This window comes from Netta rufina (assembly GCF_964035555.1).
Source record: "Netta rufina genome assembly, chromosome: Z".
In the NCBI taxonomy this organism is placed as follows: domain Eukaryota; kingdom Metazoa; phylum Chordata; class Aves; order Anseriformes; family Anatidae; genus Netta; species Netta rufina.
This window is the reverse complement of record NC_140126.1, coordinates 6042155-6057955: the sequence shown is the minus strand read 5'-3', so window position 1 is coordinate 6057955 and position 15801 is coordinate 6042155. Positions and strand designations below refer to the sequence as shown.

The 15801-nt window shown below is 53.9% G+C and overlaps 1 protein-coding gene across 4 annotated transcripts in view; it reads right to left on the bottom strand.

Annotated features, from left to right (window-relative positions):
• CNTFR (ciliary neurotrophic factor receptor) overlaps positions 1 to 15801 on the bottom strand; it is a gene marked incomplete at its 3' end in the record, with an annotated part of 174833 nt that overhangs the window by 101769 nt on the left and 57263 nt on the right. The window contains exon 2 of one of the 4 annotated variants that reach the window (XM_084304799.1): positions 50 to 78. The exons of the other annotated variants lie outside the window; for them this stretch is intronic. The remainder of the gene's footprint in view (positions 1 to 49; positions 79 to 15801) is intronic. 4 annotated transcript variants of the gene reach the window in all.

The following is a 15801-nucleotide window of genomic DNA, read 5'->3' as shown; positions in this document are numbered from 1 at the left end:
CAGAGGATTATAAAATACGTGATGGTGTAAATCAGCGGTGTGGCCTGACCTGGAACGCTCCAATCAATTCTGGATATCCTGCATAAAAAAGACAGAGGAAAAGGGTTTCTGCTCAGAGACAGGCAATAAAAGCAATGAGATGTAGAGAAAGAGCAGAGTGCGAGACGGAGAAGTCGGAGACTGTAATGAAAAGGAGGCGGGTAAACAGGAAGAGGAAGGAGGGGTAGGGAGCAATGAGAGACGGCCGGTGAACGTTTCTCCTTACCCTCAAATATCAGGAGGGTAGAAGAGTCCACAAAACTGAAAAGGAAAGCCACTTGGGGCGGATTTATTTACACACGTGGGCTGTGCTGCCTCGAGCATCGCGCAGACCCAAGGCAAGAGCACGACCAAAACGCTCTGAAGGTATCTCAGGTGACCTGACGGCACACAGTGGTCCCAACACATCCTGGGGAACAGAGCAGGAAAAGCAAGGGAAATGTCACCACCGTGGCCAGCACGAGGTCTTGCAGACTAAAGCCACATCCAGCCAGGAGAAAACAACCTGCTCCCCTCAGGAGACCGGTCCCAGCTGGGCACAGCCAAGGGTCAACCCATGCCCTGCAGCAGGCAGGCTCCCTGCTACACCTCTGAACTGTATCTAGGTGGTTATTGACTTGGGTTCTCTCTCTTCCCATGCCTCCCTCAACCCTGGGTGGGGAGCTTGGCTTCCAGTGCATCTTTAAGGGCAGCCACAGCTTGGGGTGGGGAAACTGAGGCAGGACACCCTGCCGAGTGCAGGGCCATTGGGATGCTCCTCCACACCATGCTCCCCACATCCTCCCTCTGCAGCCTAAAGCCCTTGCACGTCTCTCCATCTCTCCCCTTCCCGTTTTTCCGAGGCCCGGTGATTTCCCAGCTGATGAACACATTACCACCTCATTCGGCAACGCCTTGGAGGCGCTCACGTTTCAGGCCCCGGCGAGAAAAAGATGAAGTATGAAAATCCCTTTCCTTTCCAATCCAGTCCTCCCCAGCACTGGCCAAGGAGCTGATGCAAAGCGCCTCGGAAAACACACAGAAAACACCGGATGCGAGAGGCCGTGCCGAAGTCGCACCATATGCAGGTGTCAGGGAAAAAGGTCTCCTGTCTCCCACGCCAGGCTGCTATCTCCATCCCACAAAGCCTGCCCGACAGGGGCCAGGACCAGGCAGGGAAGCAGTGCAGGATGCGACCTGGCCCCCAGCCTTGCCTGTTTTAAACCAAAAGTCACTTTTATCCCAGGCACGACTGGGGAAAGTGTGGTCCCCTCTGCCTGCCCTTGGAGATACAGGCACAGGGGCAAGGCAACAGCCCAAAAGCATCTCCTGGTGGCATGTCTGTCTGCAAACAGCTGTGTTTTTATCAGAAATGCTGCAGTTAAAACTCATGATGCACCAAGAGCTTTCCCTGCTTCCACTGCCAGTGGCTCTGGATGCCCCATTTTGGGGCATTATTTAGGAAAGCACGAGACGAGCACCCACAGCCATTGGAGAGGACCAATGCTCCTTAGGAAGGGTCGCTCACTCCTTTGCCATTTCTCTGGTCCAGGATGAGCAGGCTCTGCCTTGCCCACAGATGACCAGATCTTCCAAAGACACTTGGTCAACCCAGTCTCACAGCCACACAACGCTGGAATATAATCATGCAGGCACGGCTGGCGCAAAAGAAAACAGGACAGAGGTTTGTTTAGCAGCGGTGGCCCAGTCCCTGCCCATTTGACATTTGCTCCAAACCAGTGAACTGCACAGCGTTTGAACTTTTGTTTAGACAGATAGGCCTGTGTATTTAGAAATCCTTGAAACTCATCCATCTGCAAAGACAGCAACTCCCGATAATGCAAAAGCTCCAGCCGGGATGCTGAGCTCAGCAGATCTCTCTACAAATGATTCCTATTAAAGTAAAAAATTACAATGCAAGCGTCTATTAGACAATCCAAGTCTGACATAAAAAAGGAATTAAAAAAACATAATATATTCATGACAGCCATCTTTATAGACCACTGAGGAGCCCAGACAAGGCAACAGGACGTGCATTCTTCATCGCCTGCCTGGTTCCCCAACCCACCCAGAGCAATGCACTCTGCATCCTGCCTGGCACAGCCATCCTGACGGGGTCTGCCCTGCTCCTCACCACCTCTGGCGATGAGACCTCCACCTCCTCACCCAGCATCACCCCTCCTGTGAGGAACGGGGCTCCTGGAGTGCAGCTTGAACCTTCTTCACAGTGTGACACCCAGGGTTCATTGCCCCAGGGACACGAGGGAGGATTTTTCAGGGAGCTCTTTGCATCTCTGAAAGCTTATGGCACCTTTTTATTTATTTCCTTTCCAGCCTCAATGCTCCTAAACCACTGCCTTAGGGATGTGGGATGTGCACAGGTCCTGAGCTGATTGGTCCAGCATTATCAGAGCACCAAGAAATTCATCCCGAGCAATGGGTTTAACTACTGGTCCTGGTCCCACCAGCATGAGCAATGAGATATGGCTATCGGGGCCAAAGGAAAAGCCACACCATCCCAACCAGGAGCCTGAAGATGGGCGGGGGGGAGAAAGCTGAAGGAGAGCCCTCCCTGAGATTTCTCCCGAGGGTGGGAATGCCAGGGGGAGCCTGTCATCATCGTGTCCTCTTCCCTCCTGGCACTTGGGCAGCAGAAACACGCTCAGCTCCCAGCCCCCAAAAGCCTAAACCAGCAGATTATCACGTTAACGCTTCAAATGTTTAATTTCCTGCTACGATTACATCGGGTTTGCAGCAGGAGAGGCGGGAGGGGGAACAATCTAAACCCCGAGCAGCTCCAGGAGCGCCGTCCTCCCTATGGGCTTCTGCCCCGCTCCCCGACCTGGGGGCTGGATGCGGCCAGGGGAGCCCCCTGACTGCCGACCTCTTGGGCCAGCAGCACGGTTGCCCTCCATCCCGCTGCTAAAATGAAAGGTCCCTTTGTTCGGCAGCTCCGGAGATCTCCACAGCGCTGCGGAAACATTTACCGCGATGCTAGAAAAACAAGGCAGCTGGTGTTTGCAGAGCAAAACGGTACCCGGTTGCAGAGAGGGGCCTGGGGGGAGCACGAGGAAGAGAAAGGAGAGAGAGGAGATGGGGTAGGAGGAGGATAAAAATAGTGGAAGCAGGGAGGAGAGTGGGTGAGAGTGCGGGGGAGTGATGGAGAGAGAGAAGGAGAGGTGAAAAGCGCAGGGGGGAACTGGGAGAGGTGGGGAGGGAAGGCGAGAGCACAGGAACGGTGGAAAGGCAGTGGGACAGAAAGTGAGGGCGTGGAAACGCAAAGCGGGAGGGAGAGCAGGAAAAAACTGCTCGGGAAGCTTCAAGCTGCGTGGCATGGAGCTGCCTCTGCCCCATCCATCAGTAGATGTGGCTGGCTGAACCTGGCAAGCTCATCCCGTGTGCAGGAGGTGGATGAACAAGGGAGCCCTGCAAGTGCGAGGTGGTTGCACAGCTCGGACCCATCCCTCCCCTTGCCCAAAGCCATACAAAAAAAGCACGGTGCTGGCTCCGTGGCATCCTGCTCATCCTGGGGAGGGGACAGGGCAGGGAGTGCCAGCTGCCCATGGGGCCAGGATGCTTTCTGCTCGGTGCCTTCCCCAGCAGCCACCCACAAGTGCCATTATTTATAGCTTGCTGCCTGCCTGCCCCCTCCACGCACCAAGCTCCGCTCGCCCTCGTGTGCAGGGAAGGAGAGGGAAAGGACCAAGCTTCAGGTCAGGGCCAGGAATAGCTGCCAGCGGCCAGAAATAGCTGGTGCCATGCTCGGCCCCGGTTCTTCGAGAGCCGCTGGATGGGAGCACAGTGTTTCCAAGATTTCAGCCCCAGCAAGGACGGGATTGATTTCTCCTTCGACTCATGTTCCGCCCCCGCTGCCCCCCTCAAGGCTGCTCTCCAGCTCCAAAAAAGCTGCCGGGTGGAAGGAGCAGGTGGGAAGGGCAGGAAAGCAATCCAGCGGCGGGGAGGGGACGACTGACCTCCGGAAAATGTGCTGGAAAAGCAAGCGAGGCAGGTCGCGAGGAGGGACGGGTTTCAGCACCTGCTGCCGCAGCCCCCGCCGCTGACCTGGGAAGGGGCGGCGCAGGGGAGCAGATTCCAGAGGATTTTGGCAGCGCACGGTGATCAGCGCGCACTCGATGACTCCTTCGGGTGCCTGCGAGGAGCTCAGCACATGAGATCAACGTGGCCGGCGTGCAAGGCACGGATACCGTCACGTGCGCCCGGCCATGCCCCCGGGGAGGCTGCGAGCCTCCTCCGCGCCCCAGTGCGAGGTGCACCAGCCCGCGTGTCCGCTCACACGTACAGACAACTGGAGCATCCAGCTCCCACCTGCAGGGCTTCTCTGGCTGCCTGCAAACCTCCCCGTGCCCACCTTGCTCCTCTGCCCCGAGGCAGGAGGCCCTCACTCTGGGTTGGCCATAAGGTTTGAAGAACGCTCCTCCATCCTCCGTGCGCCTTTTCCTCCAGAGAAGGCTCTAAGAACCCTCTATCCAAACTGAAACCAGCGAACAGCCTGATGGGAGGAATACCCTACTGCCCTCCCCTGCTGTATTTGCTTATCTCAGGGCTGTCCTCCCTGGTCGCTTGCTGTTTTTGGGTGCCGAGGAGAGCTGTGTAACCGCACCAGCGAGGAGCAGTGCAGGGAGGCTGCTGGCCCCCAGGAAGCCTCCAAGCCCAGGATGTGCAGGTCAGGGCTGCGGTGGTGGGAGGTCGTGCTCGCACAGATGGGGAGTGGGGAAGGGCCAGAAAAGACAGAGAGAATAAACAGAAAAATAAAGGATGCCCTAAGCAAAGAGTGGAGTAGGAAACACGTGGCGCTGGTTCAGACCTTTCCACTGTATGCAAAAATACACACACACGCAGGTATTTCTGGGGGTGCTGGCACAGGGCTGGTGGACATGCTTTCTGCAGGTGTTCCCCATCACCTCCAGCTGTCCCATCCTCCTAAGGTGGCTTCATTGCACACAGTGTGCAGGGTGGCCCTGAAATTTGCTCACTACTGGTGCCCCAAAGAGCTGGGCACTGCTTTGAGCACGCAGCAATCTGTGGCATGCACTCAGGGTGGGGGCAATGTGTGTCCATCTGTCCATGCAACACCAAAGCTGGGCCCAGAGCCCATCTGCTCCCTCCCCGACCACATCCAGGGACTGCAGGAGCTCCTTGAATCTCCTGCTTGCAACACACCCCTAAGCTCAGCACGTGGCTGATCGAGGACCTGTAGAGCAAAGGCTGAGCAGCATCAGCGCGAGGAGAGCCACGTCCCCGCGGGGCTGGGATGAGAGCAGGGAAGCGCCCAGGTTTGTGCTAGCAGCCATCTGGGGCAGAGCCAATCTCTCCTTCACCCCAGCGTGCAAACCTCAGCCTCTAGTTTCAGGGTGTTTTTTGTTTAGTAAGCTACACTCCAGCCTCGGAGGGCGAGTCCCTAAATAAGCCGAGTATTTTTGGCCGCTCTCCCTCCAGCCTAGGGCTGCCCTTTGGGAAGCGCACACCCCACAGCCCTCCCTGCCCTGGTAACTGAATAGGCTGCCGCTCCTCCGGGCCAGGAAAAGGATTACAGGACACGCTTTAGGGCTTGAATTCACAACCTTCAGCCCTCTAGAGTGGCAGCAGCACCGTGGGGCCATGAGCTCTGCGAGCTCTGCCCTTTGCAGCACGGGCACCCCATGCTCGAGCTTCGGCTCTGATCCGGGGCAGAACCCAGCACCCCTCCGGGCCTCGGGCAGCTCACAATTAACTGCTTTGGAGGTGGCAAGGAGACAAATGACTATAATTTACAAATAGACTTTATCTCAAAACGAGCGCCTTACCAACACCTATTGATTTCCGCTCCCCCTCTGGAGAAGTCTCTGCAATTAAGTTGTCACATCCCTAATACCCACGTAAAAATGAGCCGGCACCAGCGGCTCCCAGAAAAACTCACCCGCGCAGGATTACGAAACCCAGCTGCTGAGCTTCCTTTTTACCCCAGAATTAGCAAGAGTTCAAATTTATCTCGCTGTCAGGTGGCAGAGCTTTTATCTCCATGGGCAACGCAAGGGGGAGAGCAAGTTTCTTGGGCTTGTTTCCTGATGATGAGAGCACTGTAGCTGTTGCAGAGCTCAACCCCAGCTCCTGGCACAGAGGTGAGCTCGCCAGAGAGGGGATGCAGCTGATAGCACCCCACCACCCTGGGAGTTTGCATGGGGATGCCATGAAAAACCTGAAAACCCTGAGCTTCTGCACTGACACCCAGCCCCAGCACAGGGGGGGGACAGCGGAGGGCAGACGAGGAGAGAGACAGCACCAAGAAAAACAGCAGCAGGTGGAAAAAAAAGCTCCAGGAGCGACTACGGTGCGGGAGATTAGGAGCGGATCTATGAGATTTAACAGAGATCGGGGAGCCAGACCCAATTACATGCCACACACTCCATCCACGAGTGCCTGGCTGCGGTTCATGTCACTGACGCGGCGTATAGATTTGATAATTGCCGCCGTGCAGACGGGATAATCTCCCCCTTGCCACCTCCTGGCCCCGACGTCGCTGCAGCCGGCGCAGCAGAGCCCTGCACCGCTGTGTGGAGCTGGGAAGATGCACGCATCCAGCCGGGCACTCAGTGGTGGTGCTGGGCGCTGGGAGCATCCCACCCCTGCGCCTCCTTGCAAGGGAGAACCCTCCACCGTCCTCCCAGTGAAGCCCATGTCATTTATTGATAGTGTCCCCTTGAGGCAGGCAGGGGACTATGCATGAGAAACACTCTGCTAAGCATAATAAAAGCGAGGGGAAAAGCCACGCTCATAAAACACCACGGAGGAGAAGCTGAGAGGGGGCCACGGCTTGCTTTGTCACCTTTGTCACCCTCTGCCGCCCCAAAAGACCTCTCAGCACTGAGATTGTTTTACTCGTGGTGGGACACCCAGGTGTTTCTTGTCTGCTCCCCGCAGGACAAAGTGTCCCCCAAACCCCGACCAGCCAGGCTGGGTCCCCACTGCAGAAGGAGGGTGGCAGGCGAGCTCCTTCCCCCTCGGGAGGTGGCAGGGAACGTCCATCAGGCACCTGCCAGCAGGGCCAATTCACTTCCATTTGGAAAATTAAAGAAATAAAATGAATCGTTTTCTTAATTTGAAAGGGTGGCAGGAAGCAAATACGCCTTGGGTCGCTGCCAGCGCTCGGAGGTCTGCTGCTGCTGGCTTGGCTGCGGGGTTTTGCTGGAGGAGATGCCAGCCACCTCTCCTCCTCTCCCTGCGGGGCCCAATGGTCCCTACCTGGGGGCTGGGAGGGCTTCCAGTCTGCTTCCATTGCCCCCATTTTCCAAAACTGGTGTGGAGCCTGGAGGCTGGGGCAGCTGGAGTGGATGAAGCCAGGGGAGAAGGATAGCAAAGCCCCCTGTGCCCGGCTCCAGCCCCACTCCACTCCTGGATTTGGTAAGACCCCGAAGCGTTGCCACATTTATCAGACATTTATCAGACATTTATCAGATTAGCCATGCAAAAATCTCCTCCAGCTGAAAACCCCTCAAGAATGCATAAAGGGGACACCTCGTGCCCATGCTCTGCCCTTCTGGGGTGCTGGTTCCCATGAACCACACACCCCAAAAACGCATTCTTTCTGCCAGGGGCCAGCCAAAGTTGCATCCCTATGGGTTCAGCTCTAGAAATGTTTCCCCTTGCCACCATTTTCATGATTCTGGGGACACGCTGCCAATGCTCATTATCACTCCCCATCTCATCTGCCCTCAGCTTATATAAACTTCTCACAAGAGCTGGCCTCAGCCAGGCTCTGCAGCTCCTGACCCTAAAGGATCTGCTCCTGCTTGGTCCAGGGAAGTGAAAAGGAGCCAGCAGGAGAGGACCTGGCTCTGGGATGAGAGCTGCACCCGGGCTGCGTGCTCCCCCTCCCACAGATGCGTCTCCCTCTCCTGCAAGAGACAAACATCGTCTCTCATTGCTTTTTTCCTCTTTCCCCCAGCCCGACCAAGGCGAATCCCCAAATCCCAGCTCCTTCCTGCCAAAGACATGTGCACCTGCAGAGCAGCTGGTGCCAACATCCCGAGCAGAGCCAAGCACAACAAACGGGCTAAAGAGCCCTCACTGCACAGAGACCAGCTTACAAAAACAGCCGTATTTCACCCCAACTCTATTAAACTGTCCTGGGTTATTGCTCCATTTCCTTTCCCACCACAGAGGATCAAATGAGATTTCTGTGGCCGCACAGAGATGCTCACACGTCTTCCCTTCAGCTGCCCCTTCTGTGCTCCGCGCGGGGTGAGACCCGCCTTGGGGCAGCATGGCTTTGCATGCAAATCGTTTCTGCTCAAAGAGGAGTTTTCACGTTGGGAAAACACAAGCGGGAGCATATTCCCATGCAGGGCTACCCGACGGGGCACCCAAACCCTTGCTAGAGCCTGAGCGAGTGCTGCAAGCCGTGGCCTCCTTGCAAAGCCCAGGAGGTGCCCGCAGGATCCGACCCATCTCAGCGCCAGGCTCTTTGCACAACAATTAGCACAATTGGTCGTTAGCAGAGGAACAGGGCAGAGCTGTGAGCATTGCTCCTTTTATCTGCAAACCCTGGGGTTTTCTTCTGGTGGGTCGAAAGCCCACTGCAAACCAGACTCCTTGTTTACAAGTCAGAGAATGTAGAAGCTGCAGAGGAGATTCAGGGCACGGCTCCCATTAATTTCACCAAGTTTTACACATCTAAGCCAAGAGTTTTCAAAAAATAAGAAAATAAAAAAGAGGCTTGCTTCAAGGTAAAAAATAGCCAAGAAAAATGAACTTAGCTTCCACAGGCTTTCAGGAACAGAAGTATCTGAAATGCAACAGTTCTTGCAGGCACTCTGTGGGCTTTGCAAATAGATAAGGGTGTTTGGAAACTGAAATCATGAAAATTGCCACCGCCTGTCTTGTCACACAGTATCTGCACACACACTCGGCTCAGCCACCAGCACTGTCTGGAGAGGAAACGCAGAGAAAAAGTCCGAGAAGTTTAATGAACTGTCGCAGCTTAACAAACTAATCCCTGCTTATGCTCACCTCATCCCAAATGAGAGACTGGGAAAAACAAGTGTGCAACATAAGGCATTTATCTCTTATCTGTATGGGCAAATAATTGAGCAGAGACTCCTGGGTCACCGCAAGGCACCGTGCGCTCCTCCGCCACACATGACCAGAGCTAAGCAAATACCTTAGAACAATTTCCCATGAAAACTTTGCATCTGTTTTCCAGAAACACTGCAGCTAAAGGTAAGAAATGTGCATGGGAGCAGCGCAGCTTGCAAAATGGTCCCAGAAAGGCAGCTTTGAACAAGGCAAGAGCATGCACACAGCGGATTTGGTGCAGGAAGCCACTGGCACCATGGGGACCTGGTGTTGCTCATCATTCGGGAGCTCTGAATGTCCCCGTACCCCAAAAAACCTTGTCCTAGGGTGGCAGGGCTGGGCACAGCCAGAAGTGAACAGACAGGTCCCTGCTGTAAAAGCGAGCTTCTCTGGAGCAATGTAAACACGTGCTGGCAGGAGGCACTGGGTAAATAGCTTGCAGCAGCACAAACACCGACCAGTAGCATTTTCTGGGCAAAGCAGCATCCAGGCTTTCAATCAAAGCTCAAGGCTTTATTTTCTTAGGCTCTTTATCATGCTGTCAGGAGGCTTTACCTCTCCCGTTTCTCTTATAAACACACACACACAGGCTGTCTGTCCCCAAATCCTCCCCTCTACATAAACTGCTTCCTGGCCGTTCCCAGAGCAGAAAGGGGAGAAATTCATTGTGTGAAACACCAGCCGCCCTGATCTTCATAAAAGCCAGTGTCAGAATGCAGCACCATATTCTCATAACGCGGACAACTTTCAGAAGTGCCTTCAGGACACCTGGTACCTAACCAGAAATGAATGCAATGACACTGGGCTGCTGGCTTAGCTGAGAGATGAGGTCTGGGTGTGGATGCTAAATCAGCCGTTAATCCCATATCCCAACAAGAGGCATTTCTCTTGCATCTAGGCATTGCTTTTCTGATATTGCAAAGAAAAGCCTGGATCCAGCTGATGCTGGCTTGTTCTAAAGCAGTGCAAATACCGACTATGCTGCCTGTCTGTCCCGCAGGGTTGGCATTTCGCCTCCCAGTCCTGTACCAGTTTTCAGAAATACAAAAATGATTTGTGAGAAAAACTGAAGTGCACAGGACAGTAAAAAAAAAAAAAAAAAAAGGGAGGGAGCTGGGGAAGCGTGGTGGTGGTCCCCAGAGGAGCAGCAAGGAGGGAGAAGGCGCAGATTTGCTTTTAATGCCTTCCCTGAGAAGACATCCAGCAGCTTCGTCTCAGCCCCCCGTCGCCGCTAACACAACACCCCCAAGACGTGATCCTCTGCAGGAAAGCAAAGGGGGCGACAGGATCTGCTGCCAAACCCTCGCCTCTCAAAGAGGGGGGCGAGAGGAGAGAGCGGAAATGAAAAACAAATCCCGGAGCCGGGGATGTGCCGAGGGGCGGCTGCGCCGCGGCGTTATCCCTGTCGGCAGGGTGGGCTCCGCGGGAGAGGGGATTAACCGCTGGCATCCCGAGGAGCCGGCTGGGGGGAGAGGGGAGCAGCTCCAAAAGGCAGCAGAAGGGCAGGTCCTGCTGGGATGGCTTTATCCCGGGGATGGCAGGGTTGGCCGAAGCACCGGTGGGATCTGGAGGAGTTGAACCCCGCACCATGAGTCCGTGCCTGCCCCGTCCGGGGTAGGGGGAGTGAAAGTGATGCACGTGGAGGAAGGAAGAAAGAAGGAAGAGGGGAGATGATGGCATTGAAATATAGATGAGATGAGATGGCTGTGTAGACACTTTTAAACCTACCCAGATGGGAAGACACAAATAACCAGGTCCCCATGCGCCATTAGCACATCACTTATTAATCACCCATTAATGAGCAGGCCATAGATAGAGTCCTATCTTCTCCTACTACACTATTTTTTTGTGATTTTTCCTCCCCTCTCAAATTTTCTGCCAAGAAATCCCTCCTAAAGGCAACACCAGAGAGTTGTGCTTTCATTTCTCTTTTTCTTCCTTTCAACCGGAGCTTTAAAAGAAACAAACACAAGCAGAATCATCTCCACAGCAAGTTTCCCTCTGGTCCTTTTTTTACCATTTCCTCCACGTAGGACTCGCTGCACACCGATGAAAGCCCAGAGCCCCTTTGGAAACTTGCACGCAGCTTCTCTCCGCAGCTTTGCCTACAAAAGCACATTCAAACCTTTAACCTTTTTTATTCCAGGCAAATTATTTGCAAAGTGAGCACAAGCCCCCAAGAACACATTACGGCTCTGTTACTATTTGCTGAATAGCTTCAATGGGCCAACAAGTTGCTTGCAAAATTATCTGTTTTTCACCCATAACCTCCACGGCTGACTGCTTCTCATGCCATGGGCAAGGCACCAAAAGAATAATTCTGCATCGGTGTTGAAAATAACAGTACCTCCTGCCAATGCTAATGGGTTGCAAGGTATGAGTAGCCACACAGCCCTTTGCTCAGGTCAGAGATACGGCTTGCTTTCTGGATTCAGTAATAATTTCAGCAAAATCATGGCCACAAGAGATGCAGTTTTGAAAGGAGTCAAGCAACTCATCACTCCGCTATTTATAAAACTTTAAAAACAGGCGTACAAACATAAAAACACCCCCCCACACACACACCACACACACTCATACACATACCACCTTATTTGATCAGACCTCATAAAAACCAGATGCTATCTTGGAAACTAACTTCCTTGGGAAAACAAACTGTCTGTAGTAAATCCCTGGGCCGGCACAGGCAGCTGCCCCGGTGCGCTGTCTGCACGAGGTTTGATGCTCTGCCTGTCTGAGGACACACAGGGGCAGCCTTAAAGCTCTCTGCAAAGCTCCTCGGAGCAGCAGGAAGCGGTGAGATGTCAAGTGACCGCTAACGGGGAGTTGGACTCGGTGCCGGGGTTCGGGGTGACGGGGGCAGCGGAGCAAAACTAAATAAAAATAAAATAAATGTGGATGTCAGCAGGTTGTCAGTGTCAAAACGCATGCAGCGCAGGGCTGGCGGTCGAGCGAACAAAGGGCTGGGTGACGGCAGAGGCTCTGTGCCGCGGGCTGTCAGCACCCGGGGGTGGCGGGGCTGGGGCTGGAGCTGGTGAGAAGGAGGGGACATGGCCAAGGTGGGAGCACAGGGGCTGTGGGTCACTGGCGCACCCCAAAAAGCACAGCCCGGAGCCGCTGCGTGCTCCATCATGTTGTCATCAGGGATGTGGCCAGCATGGCATGAGCTGGGCTCCTGCATGCTTACCCAGGGTCGCCCCAAGAAATGGGTGCCCACTCCTCGGCGCGGAGGGATGCCTGACCTGGGTGTTTGGCAAAAGGGAAAGGTGGAGCTGTCGGAGCAATCATGAGCACCCACAGCTACGCAAACAGCTCGACGAGGATGTGACTTACCTTGGTCCCCTCCAAGATCCTCTCAGAAGCTTTTTCCCAGCCCAGAGACAAGGATGAGCACTGTCTCAGCAGGGCAGAGACTCGAGCTGCCGTCCCAGACCAGTGCTTAAATGTGTCGGCTGGGGATAGGACCAAGCACCGACAGTCACCGTCAGCCCAGCCCAGCCCACAGAGTTTGCTCCTCTGTTTTAAATCTTGCATTTATCCGTGTGATCAAATCTAGCTTTCCTGCCAACAGAAAAGCTGCTGCAGGGACCGCGGGCCAGCGCAGCCCCACGTGGCACGGTGCAGGATGCTGCTGCGGCTTTGGTCTCGTCCCCCATCACGGCATCCCCCCAAAAAGCCACGCGAGCCCAGGCAGCAGCACACGGACCAGGACAGCAAGCCCAGACCCTTCTCCCACACCAAGCCCAGAGCTTCTAACAGAGGCAGTGCAGGCTGCTGCCCTCTCTTAAATCACCCCGGGTGACAGAGAAGCCATCAACCAGCTCTGTCCCAAAGCAATCCCAGGGGCCTGGACGAGCGTCCGGCATTGCACAACCCGGAGCAGCAGCCTAGGAGGGGTCCAGCATCCAGTTGGACGCGCAGGAGGAATGCGAGGCCCCGATCCAGGAAAGCACATGCTGATCTTTCAGCACCCGAGTCCTCCTGACCCCTGTCATCTAGAGGAAACTAACTTCAGATGGTGAGGGAGAGAGGAAGGGAGAATTATCCGCGCCGGAGCCGGGGGGAGCGGGATGCCTCGGGGCAGGCTGGCCGGAGGTCGCACAGGAAAACGCCGTGTCGGAGCCTGGACGTGAACCCGAGTGTTGGCAGGTCCCAGCCCGGTCCCCAAAAGACCTTCCCTGGCGCTGCAGGCAGGAGAGGAAGAGAAAGCTCTGGCCAGTGACCTGGGAGGCGCGGGCTTTGCTCTGGGGCTCCGCAACAGCTTCCAGCCCGGGGAAGGGTGAAGGTGCTCCCAGCTCTGCCCTCCCCATCTCCAAATGCATGGAAAACTGTTTTTCTGCTAGTTTGCCTCCCCAGATTGTCCAGTGTGGGCAATGGAAGGAGTCTGTAGGCCCTACAGTAAATAAAGACAGAAGGGTTTATAATTCTGTATTTTTCAGAGGTGGGAGCAAAAAGGAGGAGGGGGGACCCATCGAGATCTCTAAACCTTTATTTCCGCAGCCTCCCTCAGACTGTTTCCTCCCATATTTTTGTGCTACTTCAATCAGCATTTATTTTCGGAGAAATAAACCAGAACTAATGACAATAAATCCAGGGGAACTGCTGGGCAATCTCTGGTTCCCGGCGGGGACCTCCTGACACCACCAAATCCCTGAGCCCGTTCCTGTGCTGCAGGAGAGGGGGAACGGTGGCAGCAGCAGGGTCCTGGGCTTGGGGCGACTTCTCATCACACGCAGAGATTGGATCCAGATGCAGAGAGGGGATGGGGAACCACGGGAAATCCCCAGGCAGGGGGGAACACGCAGGGGAGACTGAATTCAACTGCTGCAGGGTTAGGACCAAGGATGCTATCGTAGGATGAAGTACTGAGCGCGTCAGTGAAGGCAGCACCCACAGCCACACAAAGTTCCAGCACTCTGAGGGTACTCATGTCACACATGGATGTGTTTTCAAGTGCACAGATCGTGTTTTCAAGAGTCTCAGCTTGGAGAGCCCTCTACTCCCTCCCCAAATAGGAGTTTGATGGGGATGGGAATCTCTGGCAACTAATGCAGGTGGGAAAAATTGCCTAAATATTTCAGTGAATCAGAAAAATTAAAAAAAAAAAAGAGAGAAGACCATGCAACATGTTATTTCCTGCCTATTTCCATTTCCTTCTCTATTTCCGTTAGGTGCACCATCTTAGAATGATCCAACAACCAAACCATCACAGGAAAACCCAGCAGCAATCCCAGCAGCTTTTCTTTCCAAGCCATTTTGCAAGCTTTAGAGACACCTTTCAATACAAAACGCTTTAAAGGGTCAGCTTGAGATGATGAAAACTGAAAAATAAAAAAAAGCCAACCCCCCCAAAACACAAACTCTTTGCTCAACTGCAAATACAGCCATGAGAACATGGTTGACCCAAACCATCAATGCCAAGTGAGATGTGAGCTGATAGCTTCCCTTGATAACCACCAGAGGCTGAACATGTCTTTATTTTACCTCAGATCCCTAATGGAGTCTCCTAGGTTGTTTTGTCACCCAGGACTGTATAAAGTTTATTAAAAAAAATAAAATTAAATTAGAATAAAATAAAAAGACAAATACGTTGCAGTCACTATCCTGAGTTAAAGCTCCTGGCCACAGATCAAACGACACGAAACACACGTATTTCCTGAACAGGGCAAGACAAGTCAAAACAGCACAAAAGAGGGAGCCAGACCATGCAGAAGAGAAATGGGCAGGCAAAAACAAACAAACAAACAAATCTGTTTTCTTAGGACTGATTTCAGGAGACAGTTCTGACAAGCCATATATTACATCAAAGGCAGGGGACATCTCTTGCCAAATCTGAGCGGCCCTGACCCGGTGGCCCCCCAGACCGAGCCCTTGTTCTAGCAGAACAGAGGGTTAAAGTCCCGATTACAGAATTGGAAACACAGTTACCCAAGAGAAAAATAAACCAATTACAAAAAAAGCCAAAAACACAATTCCAGATTATATTTAACACTCAAATTCCTCTTTAATTGCTCCAGTGTCTCAGCCAGCTTGCAGGGGAGGAGCGGGGACTGGCAAATTAGCTCCCCCCCAGCGCCGCTTCCCCCTGGGGAGCTTTCCGAATTTACATTCCCATTGTGTTCTTTAATTAGTGCATTCCTGCAGCTTTTCTGAGAGTCCCAACACTTCCAGGGCCATGGCAGTACTTTATAAATAATACGGGAATATTCACTGTATGCGCCTTGCGCTCCTCCCAGCATCCCGGTGGCTGTCAGCTTTCACGGGGACCACACACGGTCCAGAGCAGCCCACCGCTGCCAGCCCCAGAGATGGCTTTTGTGGGGGATCCCAGTGACCTCCTCCTTCTTCTTCTCCCACCTAGCATCTTATTTGGGGTCCCACCATCCCAAGCAAGTGACGGTTTTCTCCCAGGCGAATTGTTCTGACTTGTGGCTGTCCCCACACCATGGTCCCCGTGACAAGGTGGGATGGCACCTCCAGAGAGGGTCCCATGGCCCTTTGGCTGTGCCATGGCTCAGGCACGTCCAGCCTGACCCCAGCAGCATCGTGCCATGTAATCCTGATTCCCTCACAGCCTGCTCCTCTGAACCAAGACCTGGGCAATGCCTTCCAGCCTGAGATTTCTGTTGCCCTACGGAGGCATGAGATACCTTTGTGGGGACAAAAAACATAGAAAAATGTATTTAGTCTTTAGTAAATAAGCCAACCATT